At 35.4% G+C, this 23992-nt stretch overlaps 1 long non-coding RNA gene across 7 annotated transcripts in view; it reads left to right on the top strand.

The window, feature by feature from the left end:
- Nucleotides 1-986: 986 nt before the first annotated feature.
- The window catches only part of LOC143681171 (uncharacterized), a 43968-nt gene continuing 20962 nt past the window's right edge, over nt 987-23992 (top strand). For 3 of the 7 annotated variants that reach the window (XR_013174432.1, XR_013174431.1, XR_013174436.1), the window contains exons 1-5: nt 987-1307; nt 10211-10311; nt 11653-11751; nt 12158-12323; nt 15143-15549. This is a non-coding gene — a long non-coding RNA (uncharacterized LOC143681171). Of the gene's footprint in view, nt 1308-8856; nt 8904-10210; nt 10312-11652; nt 11752-12157; nt 12324-15142; nt 15550-23992 lie in introns of those variants that run through there. The other 4 variants (XR_013174435.1, XR_013174434.1, XR_013174437.1 and 1 more) reach the window with 4 other exon arrangements.

Here is a 23992-nt window from a genome sequence, read left to right as displayed (position 1 = left end):
TGGCCCATGACCCTTCACTGTGAATAGCAAGGTCCTAAGGCAGGACTATATTGATTAGAGAATGGGTTCCCCAAAACTGATACCTATTGGTATCACCTGAGGACATTTTAAAACAGTGAAGGCAAAGAGCAAAACAAGAAGAATTAAATCATTTTCTAATCAGAATTTTTACTCCCCCCAGATAATTTCAAAGTACAGAGGGGAGCGATAGCCACTACCTTAGATTTTGTGATTCGATGTGGGAAACATCTACCTTTGCAAATGTGGGGGTAGTACAAACACAAAATTTCCATATATTTTAATAAAATAAAGCTACTTTTCTTTTCTGTACTCTTCAATTTTTTCTGTTTTCTATGTTAAAATGCTGGAGAAAGACATCAGAAACCCAACATTTTGCTGGGCCTAGAAATACAAGTCTTAAAAAGACATAAACAATTGCTCTTTTCCCTCAAAGGTTTGTTTCTCTCACATTTATTTTTTCAAATAAATTTATACAATAATATTCAGACAAAATAAAACTAAAATTGGGGAGTTGTAAACAGGAAAATTGTTCATTTCCACTCAAAGGTTTTAATTTTGATTGAGGACATGATAAAATTATCAAGTACATTTTTGGATGCCTTAAATTTTTATTTATTTTCTCCCTGCAAAACAAGAAAAAATAAATTAAAAAGTGGCTTCCTGTTTCCTTTCAGAGTTTTTAGGATCATTAACCTGTCTTGGAGAGTACTATGTGGTTTCTACTCTACCACTTCTATTTTGATATTCCTTCTTAGTAATATGACCACCTTTCATCCTATCATTTATATCCATATAAATTTTCATATTTGATAATTTTACCTTAGTTTTAATTCCAGGTTTCCTGTAGAAAATTCTAGGTCTTTTTCCATAATGGGTAAGCCTGAGTCCCTCCCTTCTCGAGGAACTATGTATTTCTTGGTTTTAAGAATTCCTTCAAAAATATTTGCTGAATAAATAAAGGATTATGCACTTTCAGAATGTGAAATAATATCTCTTCATTCTTCAGCATTTTATGAGGGTTTAAAATTGCATCTGGCAAATCCATTCAGAGCATCTGAGTCCTGATAAGGTTAAGTGTATGTGTAGTGTGGGTGTGTCTCCTGGAATGTGGCACTGATAGGTTTATTAACTGTTTTTTCCCCTATATAAATGTGAGAAAAAATAGAGGAGGCATTTGATAAGAGAAGACAATGCTGGACAGTTCATCTTTGGAAAAGGGCAAGCTTTCCTGTGAAACTGGCTTCAGAGTCTAGTTGGAATCTCTATCTTCTACAATTTCAGATCTGGTAAGTAAACCTTAAAATCAGGTGTTCTTAGATTTTTTCTGTGACAGAAATATGTAAAATCTTTAAATTTTATTAGTGTGTACTTTTATTTCAGCATTTACTTTATCTATCTTGTACAATTCAAAGAAATGCATTTAAATTTCTATCTTAACATCTCACTGCTCCTCAATACCCTCCATTTAGGTTTACACATTTTTCACTTAATAGTTGTTAATATTGATAGTCAAGGTTTCTAAATATCTCTAAATCCACTGAATATTTCTTCATCCTATATGATCCCTCAACAAATTCAACAGTTTCATCTACAAGTCATCCATCTCTATGTTGTAACAATCTTTTGGGTTTCTTTCCATTTCTCTGATCAGCTTTCTTGACATTTGAAGAATCTTCCTCAAATATTAAATGTGTAAATCCTCAGGAGTCAGTCCCCACCATTCTCTTCCTTCTCCCTCTCTCCTCCCTACCTAAGCAATCTCTTTCAATCTTTTAGTATAGCAACTGTTCAGAAACACAATGCTGCATTCTGTATCACACAACTGAGCCACAGATTGGAATGCAAAATTCCCCACCAAGATATCTGAGATGTGTGTCATCAGCTGCTCTCATGGACTTTTGCCCAAATTGCTCTTCTGTAAAAATCTGAACCATAAAGAGTGGCCTTAAATGCCACAGCAGGGCCTAAAAACCTGGAATGATTCTCTTGGTGCCTCTGTCTTCTTTTTTCCTTGGACAATTGCCTGTAATTAAACAGCATCCTAATCAAATTATCAATAAATGTTCCCCTTTCTATTTGGAATATTCTTACTTCTTCTCCCTCTACCTCTTTATTATCCATTGCTGATTTTTAGCCTATTTCCTGGTTATTAGCATTCTGAAAAATTTTAAATAATGCTTCCTTATGCAAGTGTTCTCTACACTGTCCAAAACCAAATATAAAGTAAGTTCTCTGTTAAGAACTTCTCTATTAGGCTTATGTACTAAAACGTTGCATTGTAATCATGATTTTTTATTAGATTTTTATCTATTGAGGGCAGAAATTTTAAAAAATACAGCAATTGCCTGCTCAGGCTTTTGGCAAAAAGCCTGATATATCATTAAAACATAATTATATTTAAAAATAAATAAGCAATTGAGTTTGTTTATATACTTCTTTCCTGAACTCCCCATTTTCACTGCCAAACTACTAAAACAGGAAATTATCATTTAATTCTTAAAAGTCTAACAGATCTCCTTCTTAATTATTTCACTTATTCTACAAAGACTCTTTCACAAATATATATGATGATATTCTTTACTCCTTAACATTTTTCAGTGGGTTTCTGCCAGCATTAGAAGGACATTTGTATTTACCACACATTCAAGTCCTGAAATCCAGCTGGCTGTCCCCTCTGTTTCAGGCCACTCAACTGCCATCATATCTGCTCTCACTTCCTGAAAGCACTATAGTTTCTCTTATATCTCTGGGATACGTTCATACTCTTAAGCACAAAAAGAAAATCACAAATTATTTCTAATCTCCAAAAAGGTTTCAAAGACTTTTCCAAGTCAATATTTTTAAAGTCTGAAATAAATACAGCTAAATGAGATATATTTTCCAAGAGAGCTTTCTCATCTACAGATTTATACATAAATCAAGTCTTGATACTAAAAATCCTATTCATTAAAGACTAGCTAAATCCATCTTACTTTTAGGAAAACCAATAATGAAATTACTTAATTTATTTTGGTGATCACTAATCTCTTGATGGTTTTAGTGTCTCACAATCCTTATAACACCATATAAATCTTATTTGAGATGACCTCCTCTGGATGGCCTTTCCCTTTTGTGATAGTGAAATATGCACCTTGAAGAATCAAGGAACATACTTTTTTCCTTTATATGAATATAAAATTTCATCACAAATATATTTAAATATAGATCACACTGAACATGCACCTTGAGAAAACGTTGGTAACTCATAAGTCCTCTTAGAAATAGAGACCATTAAGGATTCACTTGAAATTGCTCTACAGTACATCCCAGAATGAAAAAAAATCATAAAAGAGTGAGGAATCTCCAGAAAAGCAGGAGAGATGCTTTTGAGATGTTCAGAAGGATGGCAGAATTAAAGGGCATAATCTGTTTTCTATAATTCCATCTAATGTGTTTTTCTAATTGAAGGAAAAACATTTTGTTATAAGAGATATTTCTTGATTAGACTTATTTTAATCAGCATCCAATTAATCAGGTTGCATTCTTTGGATTATATGACTCATGAGAACATCACCTGCATAAAAAGAGTTTACCAACAAATCAGCCTTATTCTAGATGAATAAGCTGTGAGATCTTGAGTGTAATGACAGTATCGTCAATGAAGACATGATTTCTCTGGGTTTTCCAATCTATTTTGGTTCTGTTGAGTACTGGAGATAATATTCACCATGACTTCTTTTATTTTCTAGATGTATCTGTAATCAGAATACAATTGCTTCATTTCACTACAGACATTTTAGTTAGGTCTTCAGAGGGTATGTTAGGTTAAACACATTTCTCCTAATTTGAAATGCACACATAATGTTCTAATGAAAACTTCTCTCATCTTAGTATTCAGGAGTTAATTTTTCTGTGTTTAGACCAAAAAGGGAAACCAAAGAGGGAGGCATACCATACTTACTTATATGAAGACAGAAAAACAGGAATATTAAAGTTTTAACTAAATCAAAGTGGAAGGAAATATCAGTGGGAATTAGTGATAGGATTTCTGAGGAATTAATATTTAAACTAAGAATGCAAAAAAAATGAGTATGGGGTGGGAAGGTGATTTTGTGGATTGGGGTATGTCATGGTCAGGTTCATGTGTCAAGTTGGTCAGGTGGTGGTTCCCCAGTTGTGTGGTTGGGCAAGTGGTGGCCTGTTTGTTGCAATGAGGACATTTCATGGACTTAAATCATGACCACATTGGCTGCATCCCCAGCTGATTGCATTTCAGCTAAAGGGAGTGTCCTTCCATGAATGACACTTAATCTAATCACTGGAAGGCTTTTAAAGAAGATTCAGAAGACACAATCACTCTTCCTACTTCAGCTAGCCAGCCTCTCCTGAGAGATCTTTGAGGAGCTTCATTGGAGCTGCTGCTTCTGGCCTGCCCTACAAATCTTGGATTCTTACAAACTCATAGTTGTCAAGCCAGCCTCTCCTGGGAGTTCATTTAGAACCTTCACTGGAGCTGCCAGTTGGTGGCCTGTCGTACAGACCTTTGACTGTACATCCCCATGGTTATGTGATACACTTTTATAAATTTTATATTTACATTTATCTCCTACTGATTCTGTTTCTCTAGAGAATGCTAGCTAATACAGGGTAAAAATGTGTTCACTGTAGACATCATGGCACTGTTTTATTGTCTTGAGTCATTATGAGTGGACATGTAAAGGAGCAATCTCTGGATTTCTGGTGGAACCATTAATTAAGATGAAGACTAAAAGAGAAACTATAAATATTTTTAAAAATGTTTCTTTTGCGGGTGAGAGGCTATGTTCTGAAATATATTCCATTTTGGGTGCATGTAATGAAACAAATAGCCATGATGAATCAGCAAAAAATCCAACAAATGTTTTGTCACTTTCAATTCAGAGATAAAGATGGAAGAAATTAAAAAACAATCAAATAAATTTATGAGCATGTTAGGATACTGTGTAAAAGAAGGAGTGAAGAGGGAAAAGGATTTAGTTTTCAGATGTTCCAGAAATGGCTTTTTGTGTGGGAATGTGCATGATCAAGGATTTGAACCTGGGTATCCCACATGGAAGGTAAGCATTCTACCACTGAACCACCCAGGTACCCCTCCAATAGTTTTTTGAGTTGTTCTTTGCAGAGAGGAAGTGGAAGGAGTGATTAGAGTATTTTGAAAACAGTTAAGAGACTAAGAGATCAGATAAATCAAGGAAAAATAAAGTTCTCAAATGAAGAGCATGGTTGAATTCTTCTTTGGTTCCAAGTTAGGATTTGTTTATGGGGAGATCATTGATTATTCCATTAGCAAGATTTACCTTTCAGGAATTGTTGGTGATCTTTGAAAGTCAAAGGGTGAGTGGGGTGTGAGTAAAGAGTAATAGCACTTTAGATTTTGCTAAGGAGAAAGCAGCATCTTGAGGGATAAATAGGTAAAGAGGAGGTAAAGATTCTAATATGGAAGAGACAAATGAGCTTAAGTGATCATGCGGATTGTAAGGAGAAAGGAGTTTCTGGTAAAGGAGGCTGAATTTATAATCAATGATATGGTTGCTAACAAAATAGGAAAGGAAGAGTTAATTTGGAGACAATGGATTCAGCCAGAAGCAATACAAATTTTCAAGTTAGTAAGAGAGAAGTATCAATTGCCTATGAATGCAATAAATGTTTGGAGATTTTAAAGTAGTAATGGTAATTTTCAAAACTACATGACCCATCTGTTAATTAGGAATTGGTTTTATCTGTTGAACATGATGGGAAATATGAGAATGAGTGAGAATCAAAGGGTATGGAGAAGACTTAAGTATTTTTGGAGGATGGAAGAAAAATTTGCCAAGAAACTAAAGTTGCAAAATGTATTCAATAGCCACTAGAAGTTGTGATTCTGTTTTTATACCAAAAACATTTTACTCATGTACTGTGTTAGTGGCAATTGTGGAATGCAGGTATTTGGAGTCACCTCCTATTTGGGTCTTTATCAGTAGATATAACAAATAGTAAGAGAGACATAAAAATAAAATGTTAAACTTAGTAAGTATTTATTGAAATGGGTAAATGTGGATTACAGTGGTCAATAAAGATGAGGAGAAATATGAGAAAGGGCTGATGTTTGGCAAGAGGCATTGTGTTTATTTGAAAGGATTATGTACCCTGGAAAAGCCCCATTTTAATGCTGATCTATTCTTGTGGGAGCAGTGGGATCTTTTTTTGTATGCTGTGTGGCAGGGGTCACATGCACACACTCTTTCACTCTTTTCCATGTGAGTATCCCCTTATTGCCGCAGCATTTGTTGAATTGTTGTTTGTGTTTTTCATTTGTTTGTTTTGCTTATTTGTTTGGGAAGTGCATGGGCTTGAAACTGAACCCAGGTATCCTTCATGAGAGGTGAGAATTATACCACTGAACTACCCTCACACCACTCAGCAGGATCTTTTAATCCCTTTTCAGTACTATAGTTTGGAAACTTGATTAGATTATCTCCACGGAGATGTGACACAGCCAACTGTTGGTATTAATCTTTCATTAGAGGGAATTGTGACTCCACCCATTCCAGGTGGGTCTTGATTAGTTTCTGGAATCCTTTAAAAGAGGAAACATTTTGGAGAAAGCCCTATTTTTAGATCCATGAGAACCATGAGAACCCACACAGCCAGGGACCTTTGGAAAATGCCCACAGGGAGCTTCATGAAACAAGAAGCCTGGAGATACATCTAGCAGACTTTGCCATGTTGAGCACATGCTTTTCCAGTTGAGAGAGAGAGAAACCCTGAGCTTCATCAGCATTTGAGTTAGTTGCCTTCATTTATACAGACTTGTTTTAATTGGGACATTTTCACAGCCTTAGAACTATAAAATTTCAGCTTAATGAATTTCCCCTTTTTAAAAGCCATTCTGTTTCTGCTTTATTGCATTCCAGCAGCTAGCACACTAGAACAGTGATCAATACAGGGGGAGTAATAATGTGGACAAGCAAAAGAGACATGATTGTGATCACAGGTTGTGGCTTCTGATTGATATGAGATGGGATATTCTGGGTAAAATTTTGATGTGGTGCATAGCACCGTGGAAATTTAAGTTTGGTGGACAAGCAATATATAATTGTAGCTATATAATTTTCCAGCCATGTAATTTATTCATGTTACCAAACTTTTCTGAAGTTCTGATCATGTCCTATGTTAACTTGATAAATAAACTATAATCATGAGGACTAAGATGATTACAAAATAAATGAATCTATGTAAACTTTCAAAGTCACTTTTAATACATTTTTCTTGACTTTGTGTACAAATGATGTTTACTTCTATTTATTACACCCTTCATCATTTGTAAAAGAAATAAAATTTATTATTAACCAAGTTTAGGGAGATAATTTACAGTTCATAAATGATTAATGCCTTCACACAAATATATTTTATGTAAGGGTATTCCAGCTAATGATGATAAATATAAGACATAATTTCAGTAAGCATTTTCTTAAAATATCAGATGGAGCAAACATATATCCTCTGACACATCCATCTTATATTTTCACAGCCTATTTATTTTAGAAGAATTTTGACAAATAGAAAAAACATTGTAGCCCTTGTTTAGGTTTGCTAAAGTTACTGGAATGGAATATACCAGAAATGGAACAGCTTTTGAAAAGGGACTTTATTAAATTGCAAGTTTGCAGTTCTAAGGCCATGAAAATATCCAAATTAAGGCACCAAGAAGAGATTACTTTCACTCAAGAAGGGCTGATGCCATGTGGGAAACCTGTTATTTGAGAAGACATGTGGCTAAGTCTGTTAGTTTTCTCTCCTGATTTCATAAGGCTTCCTGGGGGTGTTTTCTTTCTTCATCTCCAAAAATCTCTGGCTGTGTGGCCTCTGAAACTTTTTCCAAAACGATTCCCTCTTAAAGAACTCCAGTAAGTTACCCCATCTTGAATGGGTGGGGACACATATACATGGAAGCCACCTGATCAACAGGTCCCACCCACAACTGGGTAGGTTACATCTCTGTGGAAACATCTTAATTAAAAAGATCTCACCCAGAAATATTGGAACAGATTAAATAACATGGCTTTCCTGGGGTACACAACAGTTTCTAACCAGCACACCTCTGTACCCCTGCTACTTTCTGTTGAAGGGTATATTAAGGGCTAGATTTTGAGGATGGGTGGCATTGATTACCCCAAGTGAAATAGTACCTCAAGTTTATTAACTCCATCATGAAGGAGATTTTAATTTTCATGACAGGTACCCAAATGTACAAGGAAAGTATCTGAAAACCAAAGTTGAAGGAGTGATATATCTAGAAATCCATGTGGGGAAACAATAATGACTTAGGTCAGGTGTATATTAAAGGGTGCAAGCTTTGTAGAGCACGAATGGAGTCAGTATCCAGAGGATGGGAGATACTGATTAATCAATGTTAGTTCATAAACCAAGAAAACCTGATTCTGAGAAATTCCATGTTTGACTGTACGTAATCTAAATCTGCACTATGTTTTGGAATCAGGGAGAGAATATAAAGTTCTGAACATTGTGGGCTAATTAGCACACAAAACTCAATGGTTTTCATGTTCATATCTGTAAGAAATTTGAGTTCATATTTTGTTTCATAGAAACTGTAGCCATGGGCTTACTTGTAGCACTGGGAGATGAGACTCTTACTCTTGTTTTTCTTTGGCACTCTGCCTGTTTCTATTGTTTGGCTCCTGGGATATTCCCAGTGAAGGTTTTGGAATTCATGAGAGATGGCTCTGGAAATTGTGCACATATCTTGAGTCTCATGGATTCTTCATCCATTTTCAGCATTGCATGATTGTGATTATCCTGTCTGACTGTGAAAAACCACACAAAAAGAGAGAAAAGTCAAACTATTGACAATGCAACATTTGGTGAGTAGGGCATTGCTATCTCTACTGAAACCACATCCCATTTGACAAAATATGGGCAGAATTATCCAATATGCCTTAATTTTCTAAGTGCATTCAGAAGATATTCAAGGATCTGAGATCTACTTAACTGACCCAAGGTCTCTGGGATAATCACAACAGGTCAGGGACTAAGAAATAATCTCCTTTCCAACATTTACAATAATTTGTTCCAGCCTCAATTAAGGCTGCCTATTCAGAGAAGAGATGTAACTCATGGCCTTGATAGGTAACTGATTCCCTCATTAGCCCTGTTAGTAAAAGTGATGGGCTTCAGACTGTGGTGACAATATGTGATACAGATGAGTGAGAACACAACTTAAAAGTTCAATGGAGAGGCTAGTGTTTGAATAAAGACTGATTATTTCAGTCATTCTAGTGTTAAAGGTGTTGAGATGAGGAGTTTGTGGTCTTCAGGAAAGCACAAGAGAGATTAGGCCAAAAAAATACTATGAGAAATTATTTTTCTGCAATAGTAAGCATCTTAAAGTGCATATAGATAGAATATATCTTCAGATTTTGTACAGATGTTTGAAATTCTCATTACCACCTTATACCTAGTCAATGATTTTCCTTCTTTATAAGTAAACTTTATGTAAATTTGAAAAGAGGGAGCAATTAATAGGGAATATTAATTAATAGGGAATATTGATTTTGCCTGTTCATATGCAAGAAGGACTGTAGTAATTATGGTTAATTTTTTTAAGAGAACTGGAGAGACTGATAAGTATTTGTTGGTAGGAAGTACTTTATACATAAGACATAAGATCTTTCTTAATTGATAAAACTTTGTTAAACTGTTTCATAGATGAGAAAACCAAGGTCATTTAAGGGGCAGGTAGAATAATCAAACTCTGGTCATTGTTGAAATGTGATAGATCAAGGACATTGCTTCTATTGTTGTAAGTCTGAAGATTTATTTGAAATTGGTAGAGAAGAGTGTTTCATGTATACTTTTCCAAGTGCAAAATGTATGATCACTACCTGGAAATCATTAATACCAGGTTTTTAGTCAATATCCAGTTTATACTACATCACAACTCCTGTGATATTAATTTATAATGAAACTTTTCACTGTGTGAAAATCTTTGTAAGTGTATCTTACGTACAAGATGCCAAGCCAACACTGAGAATGATCTGACTGGAATCCCAAATAGAACTTGAATTTCTATATAGGCAGGCTCTCCATTCATCAATGCTGTGATCTAAGTCATCTTACTATAAAATTAGTGTGGATGGTGCTGTTGGAATCTGTATGTGTGATGTTTTAGGAACCAGTGACCTTCAAAGATAGACTTCACCCAAGAAGAGTGGGACCTGATGGACCCACTCCAGAGAAAGGTGTTCATAGATTCAATGTTCCTGTCCACAGGTATTTCAGAAGTTTATTTTTCTTGGTGTATTTATCTGTCTGTCTCTCTAATCAATTTAATCTATCTTTTACCTATTTAACAAGTATCTGGAAGAGCTTCCCCATATGCCACAACAACCTCTGCCATTCTTTCATAAAACTTAAAACTACTTGCAAGAAATTTTGTTCTTCAATTTTTACTTAATTCTCATTTTTCACATCACTGGAATCTAAATTCCATGACTAAAGTTTAATTTGTTTTTTAATACTTAATCTCCAGTATTCAGAGCTATACTGAGAAGGCAATAAATTTTATTTAAATGATATATAAATTGATTGAATATCATCTAAATAATTATTATGCTATGCAAAACTGCAGAAAAAAGCATGCATTTTTCCATATATAACATCTTCTTTCTGGTGGATCTTATGTTTACTGGATTCTTTTAAAAATTACTGTTTAACCACTGTGGAAACATAATTTCTCCTTTTATGGAAAGTATAGTGACTACAGTCTTTGAATTCAGACACTGGTATCAAAAACCACAGATCTCTAATGTCATTTGGTACAATGTCTAACATCCCTTTGTCGTTGAAGGATTGTCAATATCCTGTGTTCAAGTTGTGCTTCCCTATGTGATCTTCAATGTTAACTTTTCTCATAGCCTGCCATGACCTTAATACTAATGCCCAGTAATCAACAGATATATCAAAAACCCTTGTATTTCTTTCCCATAAACAGGTATCAGCTATGTGAATTGGATCTGGTTTTCAAATTGGAACAAGTTGAGGAACTGTGGAAAGAAGTGTTAGGATTTTCCACACACAGGCCAGGGTTTAGGTTGAACTCCAAGAACATGTCCTTCAATGCAAGAGATACTTCGTCAATGAATTAGTAGATTCTTGGAAATATTAACTGAAATTTTCTTTAAGTGGGTGATATTCTCTTAAATGTAGGCAAGAATAATGGCAAGAAAATCTCAAATGAATCATTATTCTTCTCATGTACCAATCTCTATTCAAGTATCCATCTCCCATTGTCTTTGAATTTTATTAATATACTTATTGCAGTTAACCTTTAACATAATGGCCTTTGTCACCACCATCTTCTTTGAGGATTCCCCTCCCTTTACTTCCCAAAATCCAATCTTCATTTTATTTTCCTCTTATTTTAATTTTTAACATATTTTTAATTGTCAAATTTTTGAAAAAATGTTTTTACTTACTAGGTTGTTCCTTAATTTTGCATTCCTTCCCCCTTCTAAGAAACTATGTTTGAGATATATCACATGAGTTTTGGCAGTTTTAAATTTTTTCAATCTGCTATTGACACTCTAACATATTTGTTTGCAATTATTTCAGGCAGAGAATGTGACCTTAGAATACAAGAAAAGATATCTGTGCAACATATCCTCAGGAATGACACATCTACTACCATTTTCTCAAAGCTACATTTCTTGGGTATGAACACTGGTCATTCAAATAGAGACCTTAGAATGGAATAAATCGTGAATTCAACAGAATTCCCTGACTTCAATTTAAGGTGCAGTTAAGCACTGTACCAGTAAAAGTTTGGGACAGTTAACATGAACTCAAAACAATAACATGAGGTCTTATACAAGTACAATTGCTGAAATACCATGTGTATATGTAATTTTTGAAACAGTGGAGTCTTCAAAATTTATTAGATAGCCCTTAAATTAGGATGCTATAGGGGATAAAATCTGTTTCAGCAAACTATGTAATGTAACTAATGTGAAAAATTTTAAGTGGCTCCCAAAATAATTAGCATAGAATTGATACATAGATCATTGAATTAATGAATATGTGTGAGCAAACTTTTAAACATCTCTCCTCTCTTTCACAGCAGCAGAGGCCTCACATTCAAGGGGATAACTTTGAATGAAATAATTTGGAAGAATTCATTCACAACTCTATATTGACTCAATATGTGTCAACTCAAGGTGGAGTGAAATCCTATATCATCAAAATACTTCAAGAAGTTCTTGGTGAGCAGGCACCCCTCAATCAATGTAAGTAAATTAACACTATAAGTAAATCACATAACAGTCATATATGTGGGGAAACCTTCATAAAAAGTTCTGATCATAGGCAATATGAGAAAACACACACTGTAAGAAAAAAGTATGGGTGCCAAATATGTGGGAAACCCTTCAGTAAATCTTCCAACCTCAGATGACAAGAAAGAACTCACAATGTACAGAAACTCACAATGTACAGACATCTATGTGGGAAAACCTTCAATCAAACATTTACCCTTAGACAACATGAGAAAACTCACACTGGAGAGAAACCATATGAATGTCATCTATGTGGGAAAACCTTGAGTCAAATATCTACCCTTAGACATGAGAAAATTCACACTGAAGAGAAACCAGCAAATGCCATTTATGTGGGAAACCCTTAAGTACATCTTCCAGCCTCAGAAAACATGAAAAAATTCACACTGGAGAGAAATCTTATGATTGTCATCTATGTGGAAAAGCCTTAAGTCTAATATGTACCCTCAAATGACATGAAAAAATTCACATTAGAGAGAAACCATTTGAATGTTATCTGTGTGGAAATGCCTTCAATTGAATTATGCCCTTAGACAACGTGAAAAAAGCCACACTGGAGAGAAACCATATGAATTTTATCTATGTGGAAAAGTCTTAAGTTGAATATATAAATATAGATGACATGAGAAAATTCACACTATAGAGTAGCAGTATAACTGTCATTTATGTGGGAAAGCATTCAGAAAAAGTTTTAACTTTAGAATATGTGAGAGAACTCACATTAGAAATCAACAATATGGGTGTTAAATATGTGGGAAAGCCTTCAGTCAAAATTCTTCCTTTTAGACAACATGAAAAAACTCGCATTGGAGATAAGCCATAAGAATGCCATTTATGTGGAAACCATTCAGAAAAAGTTCTAACTTTAGAAGACATGAAAGATCACTCTTTAGAAACAAACAAATATGGGTGACAAATATGTAGGAAAGCCGTCAGTTAATATTCCAAATTTAGACAACATGAGAGAACTCACCTATGAATGTAATGAATACAGAGGAGCTTCAGCCACAGCTCTAATGTTCAAATAAATGAGAGAACCTACACAGGAATATAATTCTGTGCCAATGTAATCAATGTGATAATGCCTTCATTTGTCATTTATCCTTTAAAAACATGAGTGAACTACAGTTTGAAGAACTCTGTCTGTAATGACCTGGAGGTCATGTCAGCTGAACATCAGCCTAGGTGCAGATAAGAAAAATACAGAGTAATAATAATTCCTAAAACTGAAAATATAACAGAAAAGTACTTAACAGGAGGAAAAGACACTAGAGGAACAACAAATAATTAATGTTGGAGAAGATATCTGGAGAAATTTTTAATGAAATTAACATGAAAAATTATTAAATCTCAGTTTAATGAATGAAGGAAATATTTAGTGATTTCAAATTCCTCCATCAGCATGAAGGCTTTCATGCAGAAAAAATTCCAATGCAAAATCAATTGAAAATTATTCAGTTAGTGTTCACATCAGAATCACCAGATGGGGAATAGATCTATAACAAGAATTCTCCACCACATAATCCAATCATGAACCCAGAATATGGCATAAGTAGGATTTTGAAGAAAAGATACATGGCAATGTTGAATGCAGAATTTTATAACAACTAGTAGGACAGAAAATTAAATTTTTCCCCAAATAGATTAGTACCTGCAAAATTATGGGAAGTGAATGTTGCTTCTGAAATTTCTATTAAATGGTCCAGTTCTTATATTTTCTTCAACACTGATTGAAGTTATAATTACTGGGGTGTATCAGAAAGTAACATTGAATGAAACTGAAATGTGTAAAGTACAAAATGATGTGCTATATCTATTACATATGGTTGAAATGTATATGTATAGATGTGACTAATGGAACAGATAAATAAATAGATAACTTGATAAAGTGTGATGGTGTATACATTTCCATTTAAAATGTCATTATTGCTATGAGTTAAATGGAATTTAAATTAATTTAAATAGGAATTATTAATATTAATTATTTATATATTAATTTAAATATGAAAAGTAAATAAGGTTACAGGCCTAAAGCCAGGTTGTTTTCATTTTATCAACTTATCTTAGAAAACTGAGTTACAGTTTTCAGGGTTAAAATGATACTTATAATGTAATAGACTAAATAATGGTCCTATAACCCCCAAAGATATCCAAGTCTTAATCCTTGCAGCCTTGAATGTTATCTAAAATAAAAAAGGTGTCTCTTCGCATGTGATTAAGATAAAGGTGTGGAGAACTGATGTTATTCTGGACGATACCAGTAAAATACAAATTTTCTTACAACACAGAATAGAGAACATGATATGGCAACCAAGGCTGATGGAGACATTTCAGCATGTCATGCTGTAGGATTTGATGATGAAAGAGACCAATAGGCAAGGAATGCTAGCAGCTACCAGAACTTAAAAAGGGAAGAAATGAAGCTTTAGAGGCCAGAAAAAGTAAGGATATGGATTCTTCCTTAGAGTCTCCAGAGGGAACATGCAGACACATTGGTCTCAGACCAATCCAATTAGGAATTATGGACTGCAGAACTGTACCATAACGAATTCTAGGTGTTACAAATGGTGATTTATAAAATAAGAAAACATGAGGTAGCCCTCATAATAATTTTTAAATATATATTATTTCACAGTTCTCTGCTTTAGGTCACTTTTACATAGTTGTTGAAGAAAATATATTGTTATGAAAAATTGGCTTTAAAAATATTTTAATCCTGATCCAATCTTGTGGAAGCAATCATTTCTTTTAATCCCTATTCATTACTGTAGGTTGGAATCTTTTGATAAGATTTTCTCCATGGAGATGTGACACACCCAATTTTGGTTATTAACTTTGATTATCTGGAGATGTGACTCCAGCCATTTCAGATGGGTCTTGATTAGCTTACTGAAATCCTTTAGAAGAGCACAGAGTTTTGGAGAAATCTCACAGCAGACAGAGCCTACAGAACTGACAGAACTGACAGAAGCCTCACAGCCAATAGAATCATCACAGAAGAGCTGACACAGATGACAACAAATGGAGTACAGAGTCACAGACAGTTGTGGAGGCTTGGAACTCAGCAGATGTTGTCATGAGATTTTAAGCAAACCAGAACCTGTAGAGGCAGATGCCAGCCATGTGACTACACAGCTGACAAAAGTGTTCCTAACTTGTGGACCTCCCTTGAATTAAGGTAACCTCATCTTGCTGCCTCTGTTTGGACACTTTCATTTCCTTAGAACTGTAATTTGTAACTTTTAAAATTCTCCTTTTTAAAAGCCATTCCTGTTCTTTTATATCTCATTGTGGTAGCTAGTAAACTGACACACACAATATATGTTAAACTATATTACAGTATAATTTTATATATCATACAATTCAGTGGCATTTAGTATAGTCACAATTTATCACCTGTATATATTTCCAAAATATTTTCATTGTGTCAAAGGTAACCATGTACCAATTAAGCAGCCATTCCCTAATTCTCATTCCAGCTACTCATCTGCTTTCTATGTTATGGATTTATTCATAATTTATTTATATTTCAATATACATATTTATTTTTTATGCAAATATTTATATATTTATCTCAGACATATTTGATAAAAATGGAGCCACACAATATGTGATCTTTTCAGTCAGTGTCCTTTCATTTATCATTTTTTTAAAGTTAATCTGTTTAACATGAATCAGTACTTCACTGTTTTTTTAAACATTTTCAGTGTATGATTAACATATATGCAAAGCGAAGAAAGATAAAAGGAATAGTATTCAAAGCACTCTACCACAAGTAGTTACAGGAAAAGTCCCAGAGTTTGTTGTGGGCTACCATATCATCATCTCACATAATTCCTTCTAGCTGCTTCAGAATATTAGAGGATAGAAGGAATATATATTTTTATCATCATTCATTTTCTTTATTGTGAAAAATAACATATCCAAAAATCAATAAATTTCAAAACACAGCACAATAATTAGTTATAGAACAGATTTCAGAGTTTGGTATGGTGTACAGTTCCACAATTTTAGGTTTTTACTCCTAGCTGTGCTAAGATACTGGAAACTGAAAGAAATGTCCATATAGAGTTTCAGCAATGGTATTCACTTGTTAAACCCTACATTCTCTGTATAACTCCACCATCACCTTTGAACTTTCTCCCACTCCAAGGTATTTGAGCTATGGCAATTCTAAATTTTTCATGTTGGAAGGGGCTGTCAATAATATGGAATATGGGGATGGAACTAGTTGATATTCTGGAGAGGCTTTGACCTCTGCATTTCAGGACTTATCTGGTCCAGGGACCCATCTGGAGACTGTAAGTTTCTGTAAAGTGCACAGAACCTTTGTAGAATCTTATATTTTGCCCTAGATGTTCTTCAGGATTGATTGGAATGGTTTTGGTTTTGGTTTGGCAAGTTATGATAGGTAACAGTATCTATTTGAAGATTGCATTAGAGCAACTTCCAGAGAAGCCTCTCAACTCTATTTAAACTCTCTCAGCCACTGATACCTTATTTCTTACTCTTCTTTTTCCACTTTTGGGCAGTGTAACATTAATGGTCCCATGGTACCAGGGCCAGACTCATCCCTGGAAGTCATCTCCCATGCTGCCAGGGAGACTTTCACCCTGGATGTCATGTCCCACACAAGGAGGATGGCAATGATTTCACTTGTAAATTTGGGCTCAGAGAGGGTGGGGCCACATCTGAGCAGCAAAAGAGGTCCTCTGAAGGTGACTCTTAGGCACACATATAGGTAAGCTAAGCTCTTCTGTTACATACATAAACTTTACAAGAGCAAGATTCAAGATCAAGAACTTGGCCTATTGATTTGGGTGTCCCTAATATTTGACACAGTATTAGTAGTTTCTCTGGTGGTAAAGTTCAATAGTTCTATATTTTTTCTCCCATCCCTCAAGGAACTTTGCCAATACTTTTTGATTATCTGTTTAATATATTCTGGGATATATACAGAAACTATATTAAGCTATACAGGATTAAAGGCCCTCATTTTTATTCTGCACTCCATATGTTTCAATTGTTTAAGTCAGCTATCTAGACAGGTTGACTTAGATTATGTTCCACAGAAAATTTAGGTTCTCAACAAAATAAAAGTTTCTTCCTTTGGTCTCAAAAAGTAGGTGAGTTTCTAAAATATAGACAATGTCTTCCATACCCCTGTGTTCAGAATTACCTTAATGCTGACATGATCACCTTTGTTCTTATCTCTGAAAACCAGGTTATAAATGTATAAAACAGCCTCTCAAAATCAAGAAATTATAGTTACCATTCTGGACTAAATATGACTACTACAAAAGCTTACAATCCAGGTGCTTATTTTCTTATAAACATTTTCTAATGGCAATGATTGCTCTTTTGTTTCTGGCTTATTTTGCATCACCATCTGTCCCACAGATTCTCTTACAAGGCTGCATGCCTCACTTTTTTGGTAGCACAATATTCAATTATGTGTATACACCATCACTCACCAATCTACTTCTCAGTCAGTGCACCATTCAATCACCTGCATTTATTAGGCCTCATGGGTAATGTCCAAAGTCCACAATCCATCACCATTCTTAATTTGAGATAATTTCATTTTCCCAAGATAAGGATAACCAACAAACACACCCTCACCAAATAAGAAATCTAAACCTCCCCTTAGCTCTTGTCCCTCCCACCATTATTTACAGCTGGTGATGCTGTTGGTACTACTGATGTCTCCCTATTAAACATAACCCATAACATGCAATAACAGTTTTCCCCATATACTCTGAACATAAACACTCTTTGTGCGAGAATCATACCTTTGAAGTAGTTCACATAAGAACTTCTTTATATTTGTAGTGATAATCAATGGGACCCATAGGTCTATACATTCATTTTCAATCATGTTTGCCTTCAATATGATACTATTACTTGTAGACATATTAGTGAACCACCTTCACTTCTATCTATTCCCTTACATTCGAGTTCTACCTCATTAACTGTTCACCCATTTCTAGCTTCTATGTATATCTAAATCACCTATAATTTATACTATAAGCCTCTGATTTTATCTTTACTGTGGTCATAAAAGTGGAGTCATACAGTATCTATACTTTTGTGTCTGACTTATGTCACTAACATTATGTCCCCAAGGCTCATCCATCTTCACATATGCTTCAGGATATCATTTCTTCTTACTGCTTCATAATATTCCATCATATATATGCCACATTTTATTTGTCCATTCATCTGTTGATGGGTACTTGGATTGTTTCTGTCTTTTGGTGACTGTGAATGATGTGGCTATGAACATCACATGCAAATGTCTCTTTGTGTCACTGCTTTCAGCTCTTCTAGGTATATACTCAGTAATGCTATTGCTGGGTCATAGGGAAATTTGGTATTTAGTTTCCTACAGAACCACAAAACTGAATTCCATAGTGGCTGTACCATTATACATTCCCACCAGCAGTGGATAAGTGTCCCAATTTCTTCACATTCTTCCCAACATTTGTACTTTCCTGTTTGTTTAATAACAGCCATTCTTATCTGGATTTATTATACTTGGATTTCATTGGGTTCCTTTGATTTGTACAATTTTGTCCTTTATAAGGGTTGCGATGTTTCCCCCTGTTGGGTCCTCAGTTAATCTTCCTGGCCCTTTACACTTCTTTTCTCCTTCTGAGATACCAATGATTCTTATATTTGTGCACTTTGTTTTGTTATCATTTCCTTGAAATCCAGTTCAAAATTTTCCATCCTTTTTGTTACTTGCTGTCTTGAGTATTTGAAATCAGTTGTCCTGTCATCTAGTTCACTTATTCCTTCTGCTTCTTCAAATATTCTGTTGTGCATCTGGAATATACTTTTTTCTTGGTCTTCAGTATCTTTAATCTCTGTGATAAATGCTATTTTTCTATTTATTCTTTCACATTTTCCTTTATGCTCTTCTGGGGTCTTCTTGATCTCCTTTATGTCATTAGCCAGCCCATTGATATTATTTAGTAGAATTATATGATCATCTTTGATTAATTATTCCAAAGCCTGTGTCTCCTCCTTTGTTTTAATTTCATCATTATGCTCAGCTATATCTCTCTGCATCATGATATGCTTAGTGATCTTCTTTTGTTTACTGTCATGTAAATATCTTGATTGGTTTGTTTTGTAAGTTGATTTCCTTCAGTAGTCTAAAACTTTATATTTGTGGGCTGTATGTGGAGCAGAATGTGGGATGCTGGGTGGTGCATATCTGTTTGGTGATGTGTTGCAGTGCAGGCATAGACACAGTTTGATGATACTATACTGGTGCCTTTGAGTATGGGGTGCATGTTGTGGGGTTGTAAATGTGCAGTGCAGGGGATGTGTGCATGTGGTGCTGCTCAGGCAGATCTTGGAGTGTAGGAGCAGGGTGAAGCATGTGGAACACAGAAGTAGAGCTTATCTAGTCCCAATCTCCCATCCATGCTCCTGAGAGCTTTGGGGCTCTTTGCATCAGCTCAACGATCTCCAGTTCTCTGCTTCTCAATTCTTCAATTTTTTAAACCAGGGCCTTTGTATGTTGTGTGAAGAACCTCTTGGGTCATGTACACCATGGGATCACTGTCTCAGTTGCTTCCCATCCCTTCTCCAGCTGTTCCTTGGAGCAGGGGTGAACTTGATCTATCATAGCCCACCTTCTTCACAGAACCCTCTCTTCCACTATCTTCCTAGAAACCTGGGTCCAGCCCTTTGGCAGTACTTTGTGCTATCCAACTCAAAAAGTTTTGTTTATTTTACCCATCAAACCAACCACTTCTCTGCCAGGACAAAATCTCCTAGAACCTTAAACACTTATTACAGTTTTCTCTGGGCTGGGGGTCTATATTTTCATAGGCAGAATTCGTTAATTATTTCTGCAAGTGGAGCTTAGTTGAGCTAAGCCCTTTTTGCTAGTAAAGTCTGTTTCCTTTACCTTCAGAGCACCAGGGTGCCAAGCTAGTGGTGGTGGGGTTGCTGGCCTCCACAGCTTGGGGACTTACAGTTCTTTGTGGGGTCTCAGGCTCTCCAGCTTGTCCAGATTGGTGTACACTGTGTGTCTGGCCTGATGTAGCCCCATGAGTTGTTCTGTACTGCACCTGGCTATTTACTGTATGCTCTGGAGGATGAACTGGAAGATGAACTAATTCCATACTTCACTAAGGTGCCTTCTTACCCTCATCTTACTTCTTTGGTTTTAGCTGGCTGAATAATATTCCATTGCATGGTTATAAACATTTATCTGTTCATCCATTAATGGATATTAAGGTTGTTTATGCTTTTTTGCTATTACGAATAATTCTTCCATGAATACAAATATACAAGAAATTATTGAATATCAGTTTTCAATAATTTGGGAGTATATACACAAGATTAAAATTTCTGAGTAACATAGTAATTATAAAGCTAAGTATAAGCTACCACCAAGGTTATCTGAAGTGGCTTTATCATTTTACTTTCCAATCAGCAAATATGAGGGCTCCAATTTCTCCACATAATCCCTAACAATGATTTTCCTCTTATAAAAATTTTACTCTGCATCACATTATATTAAAATTGTATTATTTTATTAGAGAGATTTATTGAGTTATAATTCAGAAATGATGGATCCACACTTTAAAAAGGAACTATTCAATGACTTTGGAATACTGTCAGATAGTTGAAATCATCACCATAGTCTATTTTGAAACATTCTGTCTCCTCATAACAAAACTCAGATGCAAGTACATATCTCTGTGCGTGGCTAAAACCCCGACACTGACAGCACTAACTATGGGGAATAAAGTGAAGAAACAGGAATGCTCATTTATTGCCAGTGGGAAAATCTATGTTCCAGGAACTTTGGAAGAGTTTGGCAGTTTCTTACAAAACTCAACAACATGCAATTCAGGAATCTTGCTCCTGGGATATTCCAAAGCTGAAAACTTATGACCATATAGAAGCCTAAACAATGGATTTTTATAACTGAATCACCAATTTTTAGAAATTTGAAGCAACAATTATGTCTTTGAATGGGTGAGTGTTTACAGAGACTCTCATACATCCATACAATGGTAGTGGAGTATTATTGATCAATGAAAATAAATGACCTTTTGAGCCACATAAAGTTATGGAGGAATCTTAAATACATATTGTGGAGTGAAAAAATCTAGTACAAATAGGCTACATACTGTATGATTCCAAGTATATGAAATTTTGTGAAAGGCAAATATACAAAGAGAACAAAAGATGAGTGGTTGCCAGGACTCTGGGGCAGTGAATGATGTATAGATGGATTGCAAATTATGGCAATGAAGCTTTTCTGAAGATAATTTAGTAGTGGATTTATGCCATTAAACAATTATCAAAAACCATAGAACTCTACAACACCAAGAGTGAAACAATGTAATCTATGGACTTTAATTAATAATAATGTATTAATATCAGTCCACCCCTTATACAAATGTACCAAAGTAATGCAAGATGAGAATTATAGGGAAATTGTGTGAGAGAAGAAGAGGTATATGCAAATCATCAGCACTTCATGCTATTTTTTCTGTAAACCTAAAACTGTTCTAAAAATAAAATCTATTAATTATATAATTGAAACCTCAATCTCTTCCACTTTCCACTCCATTCTTGTGTGACCCAAAACAACCACTAATATAATTTCCATCTCTCAGGATTCCCTGTCAATATTCTTATGAATGGAAAACTATAATATGTGATCTTGTGTAACTGGTTTCTATCACATAGTATAATGTATTCAAGGCTCTTCTTGTTGCAAAATTATCAATACTTTGCTCATTTTTATGGTTGATAAATATTTCAATGTATACCTATATCACATTTTGTTTATCCACTCACCAGATGATGAGTGGTAACAATTATAAATTATGCTTCTACAGACATTTATGTTCAAGATTTTGCATGGAAATGTGTTTTAACTTCTCTTGTGTTTGTATCATGGTATGGAATTGTAGGGTCATATTATACCTCTGTTTTACTATTTGAGGAATGGCCAGTGTTTTCCAAAGCAGCCACACCATTTTACTTTCTATACTGAAATGTGTAAGGGGTCTCATTTCTCAAAATCCATGGTGACAATTGCCATTGTATAACTTTTTTATTCCAGCCATTCTAGTGGCTGTGAAGAGGTATCTCATTGCAGTTTTTGTTTGCATTTCCTTAATGTGCAATATGAGAAATGGTGTTAAGACATTTTTCATATGTAAAATGTTCATTTGTTTATCTTCCTGTGAAAATAACTATTCAGACCCTTTACTCATTACATTTGCTATATATTTAATAGTACTTGTATATGAAACTTTCAATATATCCAGTTTTAACTGCTTCCAAGTGTATAATTCTGTGGTATTAAATAAAACTACAGGGACAGATTCTGTGAAGATGGCAGAATAGGAAATTTTGAGTTCACTCCTGCTCAAAGGAACAGCTAGTGAAAGAATGGGAAGGCGACTGAGATGGTGATACCAGTGTGTAAGTGGCCAGGGAGGGTCTTCTACACCACATATGAAGGCCCTCATTGCAAAAGCTGAAGAATTAAGGCAAAGAGAACCAGAGACCATCCAGCTAGTGCAAACAGCATAATGTGCCCCATTCCAAATGGAATTCTGAAACTCCTCAGGAGTGCACAGATGGGAAGATAGGACTAAGAAGTAAGCCAAGCGAAATTCCTCCAATGCACTACATTTACTGATGTAGCCCCATGACTCATAACTTACAAGCACCCCACACACCTAAATGCTATAAGCCTCTCTCCCCACTCCAAGTGCCCTCCCACCTGTACCCATCCCCCACCCTCACCCCAAGTGCATATATGGCTTCCAGCCCAACCCATCTCTCCTGCATGAGCATAGTCTCACCATGCCCCTCCAAAGGCCCACATGTTCCTCACTGCACCCTGCAGGTGGTTACAGCTCATAAAGGCCACAGGCACTCACCTTCATATCCAGGCTACACCCACCAACAACCCATACAGTCATACAAACCCAACCCAAACCACTGAGCTCTGCACATGTGTACATCAATTTATAGTCCTCTCAAAACCATACAAGTGCTTGGTCCTCAGTCACACTCCCCAGCTCTGGGCAAGTGGTGACCTGCTCTGTCAAGTCACACCTGCCCTGAGACCACACAGATGCAACCCTGGTCTTCTGCCCTTGAACTCTGAAAGGACCCCCTTAGACCAGCACACACCAGTGTCCTGCTCTGAAAACCATACACCCACGGAGCCACATTCTCCTCACTGCCATGTGCCCATGCACTTGTGAACTGACTTCTTGACCTCAAAATATCACCACTGTTGTGCCCTACCCAGTCCACTACATCTTGCTCTACATCCATCCTGCAAATACAAAGCTTTAGACTACTGGAAGAAATCACCTTACAAAGTAGACCAATCCAGATATTTGCATGCTGTGAAGACAACAGAAGATCGCTAAGCATATCATGATGCAGGCAGATATAGTCTGGCCTAATGACAAAATTTAAATACCAGAAGAGACACAGACTTTGGGATAACTAATCAAAGATATTCATAAAATACTACTAAATAAAATCAGTAGGATGACTAATGACTAAAGGATATCAAGAAGAGACTAGAAGAGCATAAAGAAGAATTTGAAAGAATA

This window comes from Tamandua tetradactyla, chromosome 4, assembly GCF_023851605.1.
Source record: "Tamandua tetradactyla isolate mTamTet1 chromosome 4, mTamTet1.pri, whole genome shotgun sequence".
NCBI lineage: Eukaryota > Metazoa > Chordata > Mammalia > Pilosa > Myrmecophagidae > Tamandua > Tamandua tetradactyla.
This window is presented reverse-complemented; position numbering and strand designations above follow the sequence as displayed.